The sequence below is a fragment of the Lagenorhynchus albirostris genome, chromosome 2 (genome assembly GCF_949774975.1).
Source record: "Lagenorhynchus albirostris chromosome 2, mLagAlb1.1, whole genome shotgun sequence".
Lineage (NCBI taxonomy): Eukaryota > Metazoa > Chordata > Mammalia > Artiodactyla > Delphinidae > Lagenorhynchus > Lagenorhynchus albirostris.
The window spans coordinates 87,202,267-87,219,604 of record NC_083096.1 but is presented as its reverse complement, the minus strand read 5'-3'; the positions used below and the strand labels follow the sequence as shown (position 1 = coordinate 87,219,604).

Here is a 17,338-nt window from a genome sequence, read left to right as displayed (position 1 = left end):
GAAGACATAATTGTCTATGTAGGTAATTCTAAAGAATATACAAAAAAAGGTACTAGAACTAAAAATGAACTAGATCTCAGGACACAAGACCAATAAATAGAAATCAACTCTATAAGCCAGGAAAGAACAATCAGAATTTGAAATTAAAAAAAACACTGAACAAAACATTTACAACAGGACCAAAAAACTGAACAGGGATAAATCTGATGTGTAAGATGTGTACACTGAAAACTACAAAATATTACTGAGAAATTAAACAACTAAATAGATAACCTACCCCTATGATTTGAAAAAATCAAAATTTAGGCAAAGATTTCTGAAGGCACATGGCACCATGTTAATTAAAAAGTTTCTAAATTGGGGTTTCCCTGGTGGCACAGTGGTTAAGAATCCACCTGCCAATGTAGGGAACACAGGCTCAAGCCCTGGTCCTGGAAGATCCCGCATGCTGCAGAGCGACTAAGCCCGTGCGCCACAACTACTGAGCCTGTGCTCTAGAGCGTGTGCGCCACAACTACTGAAGCCCACGTGCCTAGAGCCCGTGCTCTGCAACAAGAGAAGCCACTGCAATGAGAAGCCCATGCACTGCAATGAAGAGTAGCCCCCGCTCGCCGCAACTAGAGAAAGCCTGCGTGCAGCAACAAAGACCCAACACAGCCACAAACACACAAAAAGTTTATAAATTGAATTTCAAGCTACAGATTGGGAGAAAGTATATACAAATCATATATCCAAGAAAAGACATGTCCAGAATATGAAAAGAACTTTTATGGCTTAATAGCAAAAAGACAAACAACACAATTAAAAAATGTGCAAAAGATTTGAAAAGATACTTTACCTAAGAAGTACATGAAAAAATGCTAAAAATTGTTATTCGTTTGTGAAATATAAATTAAAATCCTAATAGAGATACTAATATATCTCTATTAGAATGACCAAATTTCAGACTGATAATACCAACACTTGGTAAGGACATGAAGCAAACGGAACTCCTGTATTGCTGGTGGTAACTCAAAATGATACAGCCAAGTTAGAAAACATTTTGGCAGCTCCTTATGAAGTTAAATATACATTTAACATGTGACCCGGTCATTTCTAGGTATTATCCAAGAGAAATGAAAATATAGATCTTCACAAAGACGTATATAAGAATTCTCTAGTAGCTTTATTCATAATGGCCCAAACTGAAAACCCAAATGTCCATAAACAAATGAATGGATAAACAAATCATGGTATAGCCATACAATGGAACATTACTCAGCAATAAAAAGGAACCAACTACCAACACATGCAAGAACATGGATAAATCACAAATGCATTATGTTAAGTGAAAAAAAGCTAGACATGAGCCTACATTAAGTTCTAGGAAAGGCAAAATTATAGTACTAGAAAACAGATTGGAGGTTGGGGAGAGGAGGCTGACTGCAAAGGGGTTTCAAGAGAACTTGATTTTGGTCATGGAAATGCTCTATTATTATGGTTATGGCAGTAATTATTCATCGAATTGTATATCTTAAATTGGCACATTTTATTGTATGTGAATCATACCTCAATACAGCTGATCAAAACAAAAAATATAATCAAGGACAGTGTCAAGGAGGATAAACTCTGGTGGCACAGGGAGATAATACAGAAGGAAAAGAAGATGGCAGGCAAATTCCTCTGTCTTGCCTATCTGGATGGTTAAAAGAAAGAATAGGAAAAGGAAGAGGACAAAGAAGAGGAGAGAAGACTCTCTTCTGAGAATTCACAACTACAGGCCTGCGTGAGCTTATGCTTGGCACGGGAACATCTGTGGGAAACCTCCATTGTTCTTCCAGAGATATATATGTTTGATTTTGCTAGCAAAGATTTCCCACAGACAAAGCTCTGCCAAGTATAAGCTGACAATCTAAATTTTCAAAACACACCAAGAATCAATTAATCATGAGTGAAGTAAAACCAATCCAACGCAGCCAGAACTATAGACATTGGATATGGATACTTAAAATGATTAAAAGCATGAAACAAGGCATTAAATGAAAACACACACACACAAAATACTATAAAAAGACTAGTTCATTTGAAACAGAACTTCTAGAAATGAAAAGTATATTCAACAAAATTAATACGTTAACCAGCAGACTGAACATAGCTGGGAAGAAACACAATGAACTGGAGGATGGGTTTGAAGAAAATAAAATTCAGGGAGACCTTTATTCTGAAGCTAGGAGAAAGGTTTAGAGACATGGAGTTTAGAATGGGAGGATCTGGCAAACATCTAATGGGACTTTGGAAGAAGAGAACAGAGAAAGTAGGGAAGAGACAATTTTCAAGAGTTAATGGCTAAGTATATTTCAGACTTGATGAATAATATGAACTACAGTTTAAGGAAATCTAACAAGCCAGAGAAAAATCTTAAAAAAACACTATTGAGAAAACATAGATTATAAAACTAACAGATAATCACACCGACAAAACAGAATTCCCATCAATTTTGAAAAACTCTCAGCCACCATATATTCAAATATTGATTCTTCACCATTCCCTCTTTCCACTCCTCTGAGACTCCAACTGAATGTGGGTTGTCCAGATGGAATAAGGTCCTGCCTTTTCCAATATTTCTGCTTAACCCCTGTCACGAGACTCTTTCTCTCTGGGACTATGTATTCTGGAATGTTCCCTCCTTTGGGGGCCCCAGAGATTTTTACAGCCTGTGGCAGTGAACCACAGTTAAGAACTGGTATAAATGAGAGATATACTTTCCTTGTGTAGTGGATCTAAGGGCTTTTGGATAAAGCAAATTAGAAAAGGAGAAGCAGAAGACCTCAGGCCTCTATTCTCAGGAGAGATGATGTTTAGTTAAGGGTATCTGAATCTGAGAATCTGGAGAATAATTCCATTAAAAATATAACCCAGTTGAAAGAGTAAAGACCTCGTCCTAGGGCATTTCACTTACCTATGATTCAGGTGGGACAAAAATATTTACATGTTGAAGCTTCCTTAAATTTCTACTGGAATGAATATAAATAAAAGCTATTTAACAGCTCAGTTCTGCTGAAGGAAACAGTCTGGATGCTAAAATTATGTTAAACAGAACGGCTCCGGGCATTAATTTTGAGTTTTTCCTTCATCTAATTATGAAAAAAGAGAAAAGCACTTGAAATTTTTCAACCAAAGAACCACTAAAAAGATTACTTTGCCTCAGAATGTTTGCACACACGGAGAGAGACACCCACACACAGACGGTAGAGCTGCTTAACACACCAAGCTCTGACTCCAACGGCTAATACGTGCTGGACGTGATTAAACTTTGAGCTTCGCTGCCAGCTATGATTTGTCCCAGTTAGTTACAGCAGTTACAATTTTTAGTCTCTAAGACTTGTCTCATCAAGTTAATAATACCTTATTCCATAGTATAAAACTTAAGATTTAAAACTTGAAGAAGCTTTAAAAAGATTAGGAAATAAAAAGTATAAGAAACAAGATTATCCAAATTTCAAAAGAACACTTCAAAAAACCAGACGTGGATTCAAATACAGTTCTGCCACCATCCAACAAATGGCTGTCCTTCCTAACTTAAAAATTCTGATGGTACCTAACAGAAAGTGTGTAATGTCATTATCTAAACACACTATTTTCTTTTAAACTGACCAAATCTCAGCTATAAACAAAAGGGTTCATTCAGAAAGTAAATTATGTGAGCAGGCCCCCGGCACAGTATTCAGAGCCCCACTGAGAAGAAGGAATACTCAAGTCCAGAGGCTAAAAGAGATTAAAGTTTAATATTTTAAACCTTACGATGTGCACAGTAGCCTTCCTATTAGCTTAGCTATTATTTTATGACTCTCTAGTATTTGCCTGAAAGCGACAGGAAGATTTTTTTGAAAAGTGATAGGGTATATACGTCAACGCTACTGTCTTAGTCCCAGCTTCCCCTTCCCACCCTGTGTCCTCAAATCCGTTCTCTCTCTGCATCTTTATTCCTGTCCTGCCACTAGGTTCATCAGTACCGTTTTTTTAGATTCCATATATGTGCGTTAGCATATGGTTTTTTCTCTTTCTGACTTACTTCACTCTGTATAACAGACTCTAAGTCCATCCACCTCATTACAAGTAAGTCAATTTCGTTCCTTTTTATGGTTGAGTAATATTCCATTGTATATATGTGCCACATCTTTATCCATTCATCTGTCAATGGACACTTAGGTTGCTTCCATGTCCTGTCTATTGTAAATAGTGCTGCAATGAACATTGTGGTACATGTATCTTTTTGAATTACGGTTTTCTCAGGGTATATGCCCAGTAGTGGGGTTGCTGGGTCATATGGTGATTCTACTTTTAGGTTTTTTTTTTTAATTAGTTTATTTATTTTTGGGGGTACGCGGGCTTCTCACTGTTGTGGCCTCTCCCATTACAGAGCACAGGCTCCAGATGCGCAGGCCCAGCAGCCATTGCCCACGGGGCCCAGCGGCTCCGCGGCACACGGGATCCTCCCGGGCCGGGGCACGAACCCACGTTCCCTGCATCGGCAGGCGGACTCCCAACCACTGCGCCACCAGGGAAGCCCTAGTTTTTTAAGGAAGCTCCATACTGTTCTCCATAGTGGCTGTATCAATTTGCATTCCCACCAACAGTGCAGGAGGGTTCCCTTTTCTCCACACCCTCTCCAGAATTTATTGTTTCTAGATTTTTTGATGATGGCCATTCTGACCAGTGTGAGATGATACCTCATTGTAGTTTTGATTTGCATTTCTCTAATGATTAGTGATGTTGAGCATCTTTTCATGTGTTTGTTGGCAATCTGTATGTCTACTTTGGAGAAATGTCTGTTTAGGTCTTCCGCCAATTTTTGGATTGGGTTGTTTGGTTTTTTGATATTGGGCTGCATGAGCTGCTTGTATATTTTGGAGATTAATCCTTTGTCAGTTGCTTTGTTTGCAAATATTTTCTCACATTCTGAGGTTGTCTTTTGGTCTTGTTTATGGTTTCCTTTGCTGTGCAAAAGCTTTTAAGTTTCATTAGTTCCCATTTGTTTATTTTATTTCCATTACTCTAGGAGGTGGGTCAAAAAGGATCTTGTGGTGATTTATGTCATAGTGTTGTGCCTATGTTTTCCTCTAAGAGTATTATAGTGTCTGGCCTTACATTTATGTCTTTAATCCATTTTGAGTTTATTTCTGTGTATGGTGTTAGGGAGTGTTCTAATTTCATTCTTTTACATGTAGCTGTCCAGTTTTCCCAGCACCACTTGTTGAAGAGGCTATCTTTTCTCCATTGTATATTCTTGCCTCCTTTGTCACTACCAAATGTAAAATAGATAGCTAGTGGGAAGCTGCTGCATAGCACAGGGAGATCAGCTTGGTGCTTTGTGACCTAGAGGGCTGGGACAGGGAGGGTGGGAGGGAGGCTCAAGAGGGAGGGGATATGGGGATATATTGTATACATATAGCTAATTCACTTTGTTGTACAGCAGAAACTAAACACTGTAAAGCAATTATACTCCAATAAAGGTATTTTTTAAAAAAAGAATTAAAGGAGGTACAGTGCCTGTCAAAAAAAAAAAGTGATAAAGAACAATGGGAAACAATAAATAACCCTAACTTTTCTTAACAATGATGGTGGTGACAAGAACCACCTTCTAGATTTTCTGATTTCTCTCCTTTTCTCATAAGTATCAGGAATTGTGCAAGTAAACATCTGGAAAACCAAAGTTGAGCTCCCTACCCCACATGCTCTGCCCCTACTCCAGAATAGTTGGAAATAGTATTCATTATGTTCTCTATACTTTTCTCCATCAACATTTAAAACAAAGCCACTGTCATTTCCTAAAATGACAATGGCCAGTATGTGAACTTAAAAGAAGCAGAAAGCATCTAAAATCAATTATCTGAAAAGAAGTTGTTACTAAGTGTAGACCAGTTTTAGGTTTCAAATTCACATGGAGGAAATTCCCTGGTGGCGCAGTGGTTAGGAATCCACCTGCCAATGCAGGGGACACAGGTTCGAGCCTTGTTCCGGGAATATCCCACATGCCCCGGAGCAACTAAACCCGTGCGCCACAACTACTGAGCCTGCGCTCTAGAGCTCACGTGCCACAACTACTGAGCCCGTGAGCCAAAATTACTGAAGCCCGCGCACCTAGAGCCCATGCTCTGTAACAGAGAAGCCACCTGCAATGAGAAGCCTGCGCACCACAACGAAGAGTAGTCCCCGGTCGCCGCACCTAGAGAAAGCCCGAGCACAGCAATGAAGACCCAATGCAGCCAAAAATAAATAAATTTAAAAAAACCTCACATGGACACATTCAAATCCAGAAAGGCTGATTTACTGAAGCTATTGGTGCTGAAGTAGCTAATTTACTGCTCTTTATAACTGGTCTTAGTCCAGCTTCATGGCTTTCAGAACCATTTGCCCCAAGGTAAATCACATGATTCAAGGTCTAGGAAAATTCCTTCTTTTGCCTTCTTTTCCATTTTGAAATTGAATAAAATGAAGAAAACAAATTAAAAAAAAAACCCACAAACAAGCAGAAGGTACTAATGAAAATGAGACAGGAGGGAAGGTGGCAGGGCACAAACTTTTTTTTTTTTGCTGTAAGATCTAAGTTTCCTGACCAAGGATCAAACCTGGGTACTGGCAGTGAAAGCCCCGAGTCCTAACCACTGGACCACCAGGGAATTCCCAGGGCACAACTTTTAAAAGAATGTCATAGCCATTCAGGACAAAAACTGATTCGGCCCAAGATGGCAGAAGATTCAACTTCCAGTGGGCCTGGAGCATCATTATACGCTCACTGTAATACATTAGCACATGCTACATGACACACCCACAGGCACCAGGACAGTTCCAAGGCCGACCATAAAAGGCTAAAAAATGGGCAGTGGCCCAATTCCTGGAAATCCCTGCCCCTTCCCACCCAAATAATTGGAATAATCAATCCTCCCACTGGTTAGCCTATGACATTACCCAGTCCATAAAAACTAACAACCCCATAACCCAGGGCTGCTCTCACCTTCTGAGATGGCCCACGCTCTGTGGAATGTGTTGTAGAGTGCGTATCTCCCAGGGCTGCTCTTGCCTTTTGAGATGGACCACATTCTGTCTATGGAATGTGTGTCTCCCAGGGCTTCTCACCTTCTGAGATGGCCCACACTGTCTACGGAGTGTGTATCTCCTTAAATAAATCTGCTTTCCTACTTAGTTCTGGAGCAGAGCCTCTTGCCTGCCTGCTTGTGTCCTTCCAAGCATTCTATATTTAATAAATCTACTTCTTGCCTATCGCTTTGCCTCTCGCTCAATTCCTTCTGCACTGAAACATAAAAATCCTCAGCTTCATCAAGTCCTGGGACCAGGTGCGTGGTTTCAGTTGAGAGACTGTGGATTTGAGTACCCTCCTGAGCCAGAGCTTGTGGGTTCAAGTCCCAGCTGAGAGGTACGATCGGGTTCGAGTCCCAATCTGAGGTGTGCAGTTTCCAAAGGAGAAATATAACTACTCTAACTGGTTAGGCAAACACTCGGCAGTTTTGAAATGCATGATTCTGATCAAATGGCATACGAAGAACTTAAAGAAATGTAAACTTGGAGTAAAAAAAAAAAAGAAACAAAAAGAAAAAAAAATCACCTATTGTTGCACATATGGGTTATTATTATTATTTTGCGGTACGCGGGCCTCTCACTGTTGTGGCCTCTCCCGTTGCAGAGCACAGGCTCCGGACGCTCAGGCTCAGCGGCCATGGCTCACGGGCCCAGCCGCTCCGCGGCATGTGGGACCTTCCCGGACCGGCGCAGGAACCCGTGTCCCCTGCATCGGCAGGCAGACTCTCAACCACTGAGCCACCAGGGAAGCTCTACTTTTTTTTCTTCTATAAAAACTACCATGGTGGGACTTCCTGGGCAGTCCAGTGGTTAAGATCTTGCCTTCCAATGTGGGGGTGTGTGGATTCAATCCCTGGTCGGCGAGCTAAAATCCCACATGCCTCACGGTCAGAAAACAAAACATAAAACGGAAGCAATATTGTAACAAATTCAATAAAGACTTTAAAAATGGTCCACATCAAAAAAAAAGCTACTGCGGTGAACTAGAAATTTAGGACAGATTTTTAGATATAGAATTTCTGCAAAATTCAAAGGCTTTTGATTCATATTGTAAAAAATAAAAAGAGCCTATTTTTCCTCTTTCATTGTATTTGGTGGCAAAAACACTTTAAACTAAGAATCATACCAATATTCAGAACTCTGAGAACAGTGTATGTCAACAATGGTAAGGTTTATTTTAATACAGACAATAACATTACATTTTTTTCTACATTAAAAAGCAACTAATAGGGCTTCCCTGGTGGCGCAGTGGTTGAGAGTCCGCCTGCTGATGCAGGGGACACGGGTTCGTGCCCCAGTCCGGGAAGATCCCACATGCCGCAGAGCGGCTGGGCCCGTCAGCCATGGCCGCTGGGCCTGCGCGTCCGGAGCCTGTGCTCCGTAATGGGAGAGGCCACAACAGTGAGAGGCCAGCATACCGCAAAAAAAAAAAAAAAAGCAGCTAATACTCCAATATAACTAGTCTGTGGATTATTTAGGGCTGAGCATTAATTAAAATCCTTGGGTAAAAGGTGGACACCTAGTCAAAGAAGTGGTAAATTCATTTTTACTTTTCACTGCAAATCCCTAACTTCCAGGGCACTATCCCACCTCAATGTGCGTGGTTAGGCACTTAGGCTAACCTCAAAGTCACACAACAGAGAAGCTAAAGTACTGTACATCTGTAATAGATTTTAGGAAATAGCAGCATAATTAACTAAAACAAAAACCATGAGATCAAGTTAGTTTAAGTGCTCTTTAACACTGGGGCTTACATATGGGGATAAGGAGGCAAATGAAGATGTCCAAAGATTAGAAAATAACTTCTATGGGGGAATTCCCTGGTGGTCCAGTGGTTAGGACTAGGTGCTTTCACTGTTGTGGCCTGGGTTCAATCCCTGGTCGGGGAACTAAGATCCCACAAGCCGTGCTGTGTGGCCTAAACAGACAAACAAACAAACAAACAAACAAAGTTGTTTGCTCATTAAAAAAAAGTAACTTCTATGGATATTTCAAAGCTTTTTTTTAAAAATTGGAGTATAGTTGCTTTATCAAAGCTTTAAGAGAAGTTAGTAGAACCAATTCTTTATTACATCAGACACAACTAAAATGTGTACTTACAAGAGGCACCAATGCTTTAGGATACCTTAGTGTTAAAGATCAATTCAGAAACTAACAAAAGCAAAAACAGTACAATTTTCTTCCAAATCCACATACTGATGTGACACAAGCATTTAGTAATTTGCAAAAATGAAATTTTTTCATTAACTGACAATACCATAATTATAAATTTATCTAATGCTAAGATTCTGTTCCAGCCCCCAATATCACTATTCTTTTTCTGAATATACCTTGCCACATGGAATTAATCCCCTCCATGACATTTTAACTCAAGGCTTCTTGGGTAGGATTCTGAAAACTCTAAGATAATAAGTTGCATATTTGTTTCTTCCTTTGTAAGTAACTATTTCCCTAATTAGCTTAGGTGTGTGCTTTTAGATCATGAATTAAGGACAGAGGCTATTGTTTCAACAACAACAACAACAAGCTAGGGAATTCCCTGACAGTCCATTGGCTAGGACCCCATGCTTTCACTGCAGTGGGCCGGGGTTCCATCCCTGGTCAGGAACTATGATCCCACAAGCTGTGCGGGGAGGCCAAAAAAAAGTAACAACCAACTAACCCCTCCCCCATGACCAAATGTTAGGATTCAAAGAATCTGACTCTCCCAGTTTTTGAGAAGTGTGGAAAAATATGAAACCAGAAAAAACCCTCCAGTGATGTTAAACTTTCTGGAACTCTAAGAAACACACGCAGAAAGGTATTTTGTTTTGTTTTGCTTAAATAAAAGAAAAAAATTATGGAATACAACTTTCGGCACAGAACTTATCTGATTAGTATCACTTTCTGAGTTATTACTACACCAGCAGATTTTGCCTTCTTTAATGCTTCACTTTTGCCTGATTCTAGCAGATTAAAAAACTAGCTATTGTCCATGTTGAGACCAAGTCCTGTTCCCTTCCACATGTTAATTTATTTCTTGCTTGGCAAAGAGTTTCCAAATATAAAACCATTTCAAATTTATATAAAACATAAGAATGTGAGCAGTAGTGAATGAAGAAAGGGAAGTTGGAGGCTGTGTCCTCCAAAAGCAGGTTTTCCTTGGCAGAATTCCAGGCTATATTTTGGAATACCTGTATATGTTGTTTTCTACAGCAATGCAAATATATATTCAACAAATCAAGAGCTAAGTGGGCCATTTCAATTTATTAATATATGACCTACCATTTCAATTCATTAATATATGACCTATCCTCTTCCAAAATCTAAAGAAGAAATATAATAGGCTGAATTAAAATTACAAATAGATGTGATATCAAAACTGTGTCACTTATGTTACTTTGAATATAATCAATACTTGAATATAATTGGTGGTATTTCAGTTAGAATCTACTTCACTACCTATTCTGAAGCTTAATGGGGAGATTTACAATTCATTAAAAGGCAAACAACAAAGAAAGCTTTTCCTTTTCTTGCAAAAGGCTAAGTTGAACTCAGAAAAAATTAACACTATACTTAGTTTCACATGAAAAACTTTTAAGTTTTGAAGACTAGAGGCAACACAGTAATATGCTGACATTTCATTTCAAAGCTTAATTCTCCTCCTAAAAGTTTCAAACCATATTTTTAAATACATATTTTTTCATCCCTTTCTAGTAATTTCTTATACACATAATTGTTTAATAAATATCCTTTGAATGAGCCTGAACTTCATTATTATGCTACCTTTGACCCTCATTATCTCAAAGAACTAAGTTGTTTTGTTTTCTTGTTTGTTTTATTAGTAACAGACAAACCACAAAAGAGTAAGTATTAAAACTGAGTACTGTTTGTCTGGCATTATTAAAGCATTATCCACCATTCTCAAATGTTTCCTTGCAAAGCTTTTTAAGAATAGAGACTAAAGATATATCAAAAAGAAGTCAGCATTATTACCTCAAAATATACTGTAATTAAACTTAAATAGCCTTTTTAATTGCTGACTATATAAATCTGTGTTCTCGTTAAGATAATAACGAGAACACGGTTCTGCAGTTCCTTTATTAGAAATACATAAGTTTCAGGGGCTTCCCTGGTGGCGCAGTGCTTGAGAATCCGCCTGCTAATGCAGGGGACACGGGTTCAAGCCCTGGTCCGGGAAGATCCCACATACCGTGGAGCAAATAAGCCCCTGCGCCACTACTGAGCCTGTGCACTCTAGAGCCTGTAAGCCACAACTACCAAGCTCACACTCCTAGAGCCCTTGCTCTGCAACAAGAGAAGCCACCGCAATGAGAAGCTCGCACTCGGCAAGGAAGAGTAGCCCCCGCTCGCCCCAACTAGAGAAAAAGCCCGCGCGCAGCAATGAAGACCCAACGCAGCCAATAAATAAATAAATAAACAAATAAATTTATATATCTATATAAAAAATACGTAAGTTTCAAATGAATGTTTTACTTTCCTGGAAACAGGTAATTTGTTAAACCACTCCTCTTCCCTCTACTACATCAAGTAAGTAGTTCTCTAGGTAATACAGTAAATACAAATAACATCATTACACAATCACAATAGATAAAAAGTGTAATAATAGTAAGTGTATTTCTAACCTACAGAGTAGGTATTTCAAACCTGAGATTCATCAACATCTTTAGGGGTTCCTCCAGTTGAGCAAAATAAAGGCCTGAATCTAATATAGTGAGCTGCTGAAGACAAGATTTGAAGCAATTTTAAGCACATTTGCTGAAGCACCCAAAAGAGGGCAAGAAAATCCAAGTCACTGACGACATGCTTTATCCTATTTAAGTTATGGCCCTTAAAATAGAACTCCTTTGGAAACAGTAATTTTAAACATATACTTCCTAAATACAAGGGAAAATTATTCTGCCTTAATTTGTGAAAATCATTTTACTCTCCCTTAGCATATACACAAGCATTTTGTTCCCTCTCATTTGTGAGGTCAGAATTTATGATTTAGTACATAAAAGTCAAGGGCCAAAAAATTTACATAACTGTGACATCATGAGTTGTGTGCTGTGTTGCATCACAGGTTCTAGCTAACTTTACTCTCACAGAGGAACAGAAGTACAGGAGTTAGGAGCAGCAGTTCTTAGCTTTTTTGGTGCCACAGATTCCTTTAGCAGTGTGATAAAACCTATGAAGACTTTATCAGAATGTTTTTAAATGTATAAAGGTATTATTGTCAAAACATTTAAAATTGGATATAATAATGTGATTTTTAAAGTACGAAATTAGATAAGATCTAGCAGTGGGTCTAATAACCACAGTAATTTCCAAGTAGTGATGAATTTGAACAATTTCAAGATAGCTGCAGCCGCTGTATCATGACACGAAAATATGTGATTTCCATTGGTGACAAAGTCACAGGTACTGCCAATACTACTATGGTTCGTTGCCTGCATTCATAGTTGAAATAAATTCTAAATTTTACTTAGAGGTTAATGAAAAGATGTAATTTTTTCCCCAACCAAGTTCACAGACATTCCATCCAACATGGAGTATCAATCTGCAGATCCCAGGTTAAAACCTCTGATTGGGGAACAGAAGAGAAATTTAATAAAGTAAAAACTTAGCTTTCACTCTCAAAAGCTCAATAAGGCAATTTACAAAAGCTCTGTTAAGCTCTATTATTATCCAAGATAGTTTAACACACCAGAACTGTACCATCAGGCCTTCACTCAATAGTCTTCCAAAGATTTATATAAGAGCAAAATCACAGGGAAGAAATATTTTTCAACAAATAATCAAATATGCAGCTTACAATGCCTGTATATTTTGAGGAATTTCTCCTTTATATGAAGGCTAAATCATTGTAATCAAATCGGATTCAACATTATGAGTAGTTGTGATCAGCAATAGGGGAGTGTGGACAACCAAAGGAGCTGGATCCTACTGTTTCTGCATGAAAGGTCAGTAGCAGTCTTCAATGGCTTAGCCCATGCAGCCAGTCACACTGTCCTGGATGTGAACTCATGTAGCTATTGTGTATACTGTGGCCCCAGGAGAGAAATCACCATTTCTATAAGATCATTATTGCTCTTTTAATCACTTGTCTGCAAGACACTGTGGCTCAAACAGGTCACCTACACTAGTCTTCCTGCCATAAATCCATTATAAACTGGATCCTACAACCAAAAACAGAGAGGGAGAAAGAGGTGGGGGGAAGGAGAAGGGGAAGGGAAAGGGGAAGAGGAGGAAGAGGAGGGAGAAGAGGGAGAGGAGAGAGAGGGAGAGGTAAAAGAAAAAAATTAGAGGAAAAAAGCATGGAGAAAAATTTGTCAGGGCAAATTAAAGGATGAGTAACATACAACTTAAAAGGCCACTGCACCAATCTAATAATGACAGCAGCCTAAATTAGGGAGCAGTAATAAGAATGAAAAAGGGGAGTAGAATAGGGTGGGAAGGAGTGGACACGAGACAACAAAGGGGAGAAGGGGCTGGCACTTAATTGCATTTGGTAGAGTGGGGGCCCACTGGAGAACTATTAAAATGACTCAGATTTTAAGTCTGGCTACCTGGAGTAGTCAATCCCTGTCCTCAAGGAATTTAAAATCTGTAATCTGGTTACAGCTAGAGATTTAGATTTGGTTAGGGAGTGATTCTACCAGAAATTCCCCCAAAGCTATGGGAACAGATAAGCTCTTCAAGAAAGAACAAAGACCAAAAGAATCCCTACCAATTTAAGAACAGAAATTCTAAATATCCCAAATACTAAAAGCTATTCGAAACATTAACATCAAGTGCTAAAAAACAACCTAACAAAATATGTACTGGCTTTTTAAAGCGGATGTACCTTGTTACATTGAAATACATTTCTCCACAAAGAAAGTGTTGTGATCATATATGATATTGTATTAAAGCACACAAACTTTTAACTTGTCCTTCCTATTCCAACTACCTCTCTTTTATAGAGGTATTCTAGCTAATCAATTACGAAGGAATGTTAGAATTAAAGGCACAATTAAATTATTGCCATTTGCAAACCACTAATGAAATAACGGAACGAGGCCATCAATATAGCAGAATGAGGGACAACCAAACATCATATGCCTCCTGATGGAAAAATACACACCACCACCTATGAATTATACTTGCCCTCTCCACCACACCATGCCTCCTCTCAGAAATCCAACCGCAATCTATCTACAAATTTACAGAAAATACGAGGGATAGGAGAACATGTTAAACCTATACCAGAGGGACATTCAATAAAATCCAGAATGAGGGAAACTGCAGAAAAAATAACCCGGTTCCATCAACAAATAACTTACGAGGAAAATAAGAGAGAAAAGGGGAACCTGTAGTTTAAAAGACATACCAACCAAATGTAATTTGGATCCCAATCAAACAGACCACTTACTTTGAAACAATTTAGGAAAAATTGAATACTGCCTGGTTATTTGGTGATGTTAACGCTTAAAGGTGGGATAATGGTATTGTGGTTATGGTTTTTTAAGAGTCATATCTTCTAGAGATATACTGAAATATTTACAGATGAAATGCATATCTATGTTTTGCTTCACAATAATCCAGTAGGGGGCAGCAGGGAGTAAGTAGGAGTACAGATGAAACGGTAATGGCTGTTTGAAACTTCAATTGGGTTTGAAACTTTCCATAATAAATTATTTAGAAGGGAAAAAAATCACTATCAATAACAGCAAAAACACAGAAAGGACAAAAATGGATTTGAGTCTTGTTTCCAACCCTTACAAGTTGAACAGCCCTGGGCTAGTCACACAACCTCCTAATGTCCACATTGGTTAAATGGAGAAAAATAATAAACTCATTTGCTCAAGCTAGAAACCTGGGAGATATTTTTAACTTCTCTGGCTTCCCCAGTCTCCCACATCTGGCCTATCACTGAATCCTGTCTGTTCCCCTCTCTCTTCCATCTTCCCACTACTGTCCATCTTGTCCATCACTGTGGTCTCACAAAACTCCAACAGCCTCCCTCCAACCTGTTCTCCACTTTGTATCCAGAGTGATATTCCTAAAATTCAAAATCTGATCATGCTATTCCCAGCCCCATTTAAAACCATTAAACTGCTTCATTTAGCTTCAAGACAGGAGCACTTCCTTAAGTTTTTTTTACCTAGTCCCTTCCCTATTTCCTTAAGATGACTAATAAGGCCTTTCATTATCTGATATTGTCTACTTCCATCTTTCCCCATTCTCTCTGCTCCCTCTTCATGCTTTAGCTTTGCTGAAATTCTATACGTTTTTCTAATGTACCCTGTACTGATTGTAGCTTTAGTACTCATGTCTGTAATGCTCTTTCCACTATCACTCCGTGGCCTAGCTAGCTCCTATTCATCCTGCAATTCTCGGGTTAAATAGTATTTCCTCGGAGAGGCCTACCTTTGCTTCTATACTAAATTGGGAGTTTTCTCACACCTACATAATACAGTATTTGTTCCCAAAGGAACCTGTACTTCCTCGATCATATACTCAATACTTGTTTGTAAAGAGTACTTGTTCTGGTAATTATACATTTGTTTTCCAGTTACACCATAAACTCTGGGAGTGACAGGGCTAGAACTTGTTCATTGCTGAATCCTAGCTCTCTCTGAATCCTAGTGCCTGGCAGCCAATAATAAATCAAGTCGCATCTCCCTTGTCCTCTAACAAAATGAGATTGGCCATGTAGGCATTTACAGGGACCTAAATCCTGCATAGGCATGCATATTATGAAGTGGATGTAAAATATAGTGGGAATGAAGGACATAAGAAGTTGGGAAGTTATTATTCAAAATAACTGTTTTTTGGCATGAGATAATTCATATCTATATTTATAATTTTAGAGAACGCACAGGAGCGCCGAACTCACTAAATGGGAGTCAAAAGACACATCATCTCCACCCAACCATTAAAAAGTTTTCAGAACTAAGATGAGAAGTCACTTACCCTCTCCAACCTTAGCTTCCTAATCTATAAAATAAGGGAAACTGACTAGCTGGTCATTAACATCTTTTCCAGTGTTATGTGCATTAATATTTAAAAGGCTAAAAATATGTAAACTATTGAAACACTGATCAGTTGGTTCATCCTATGGTGGCATGATCCTTTTTCCTTTTTAATCTCTTTAGGTATGCTATAGCCTATTATGTTAAGCTTACAACTAAACCTTTGAACCTATTCAGCTATAAAGATCTCAGGTAATGCTCCCCAGACCATTAACTTGCATTTTTAACAAGGATCACTGCAATCCAATGAAAGAACAGCATCTATCTAATCCCTGAATTACTGAAGTGCAACTTTTGTTTAATACTTACCCAATACTTGTTTTAAGGGCTAGATTTCTTAAATTCTTTATTATATCTATGGCAATTTGAAGGCAAAATTATACCCTATGGTATAAAACTCGGATTTATAGGTATATTTAGTGCCTAACTAAAAAAACTACACTAAAATACATACTCTCTGCATCACCTCACTGGTCTGGTAGCTGACATCAAAACTGATTAATGGCTAATTCCTACTTACACTCTTTCAAACTCTCACACAATTCAGAGTTCACCCTATCACTACATTCCTCTAGTAACTATACCCACATTTGTTTTATCAGGGCACTAAAGTGTACACATTTTATTTCGAAACCAGAATAATTTTTGAAAAAAAAATTTCAAAACTAGTTCTGACAAAGTAGCTTGTCAACATTTTACTGTTATCAGTAGATGCCTAGTTTATAAGCAAACTGGAAACTCGACTAAAGTAGTAACGTTTGTTTTGGGGGGAGTAATGTTTGTTTTTTTGATTAAGATTAATCACAAACTAGTTTTGGCAACTAACTGCTTGTCGCACCAAATAAGTCATGACAAATAAATGAAATGTTAAAATGCACGTGGAAAAAGAGGATGCATTTGGAAGAAAAAGCGTGCATCAGACCAAGTGTAACGCTATGCTTCAGATTCCTCCCGACAGGGCCGCCTTAAAGCCCCAGAGCGAGGGCGCTGCGGCGGACGTTCTGCAGCTACAGGTTGAATGACAAAGAGTTCCCGTCAGCACCACTCCGGGCGTCTGCCAGTTGCAACGTCCCCTCCTCAAAGTCCTCTCAGACACTGCAGTCACGCCTAGGCTGCGGGGACTGCAGCTCCCTCAGGCCACTACCGCCAAGTCGCCAGGTGGGACAAGGATTGGCTGGCCGAGGAGGTTGGGGCGGGCGTGCCACGAGTCCAAAATAACTCCCGCCCCGAGTACCGGGAGAAAGCCGCCAGCAGTCTGGAGG

General features: G+C 39.0%; 1 protein-coding gene across 2 annotated transcripts in view; it reads right to left on the bottom strand.

The window, feature by feature from the left end:
- SLC16A1 (solute carrier family 16 member 1) overlaps nucleotides 1–17,338 on the bottom strand; it is a 34,617-nt gene that overhangs the window by 16,686 nt on the left and 593 nt on the right. The window lies entirely within an intron of this gene.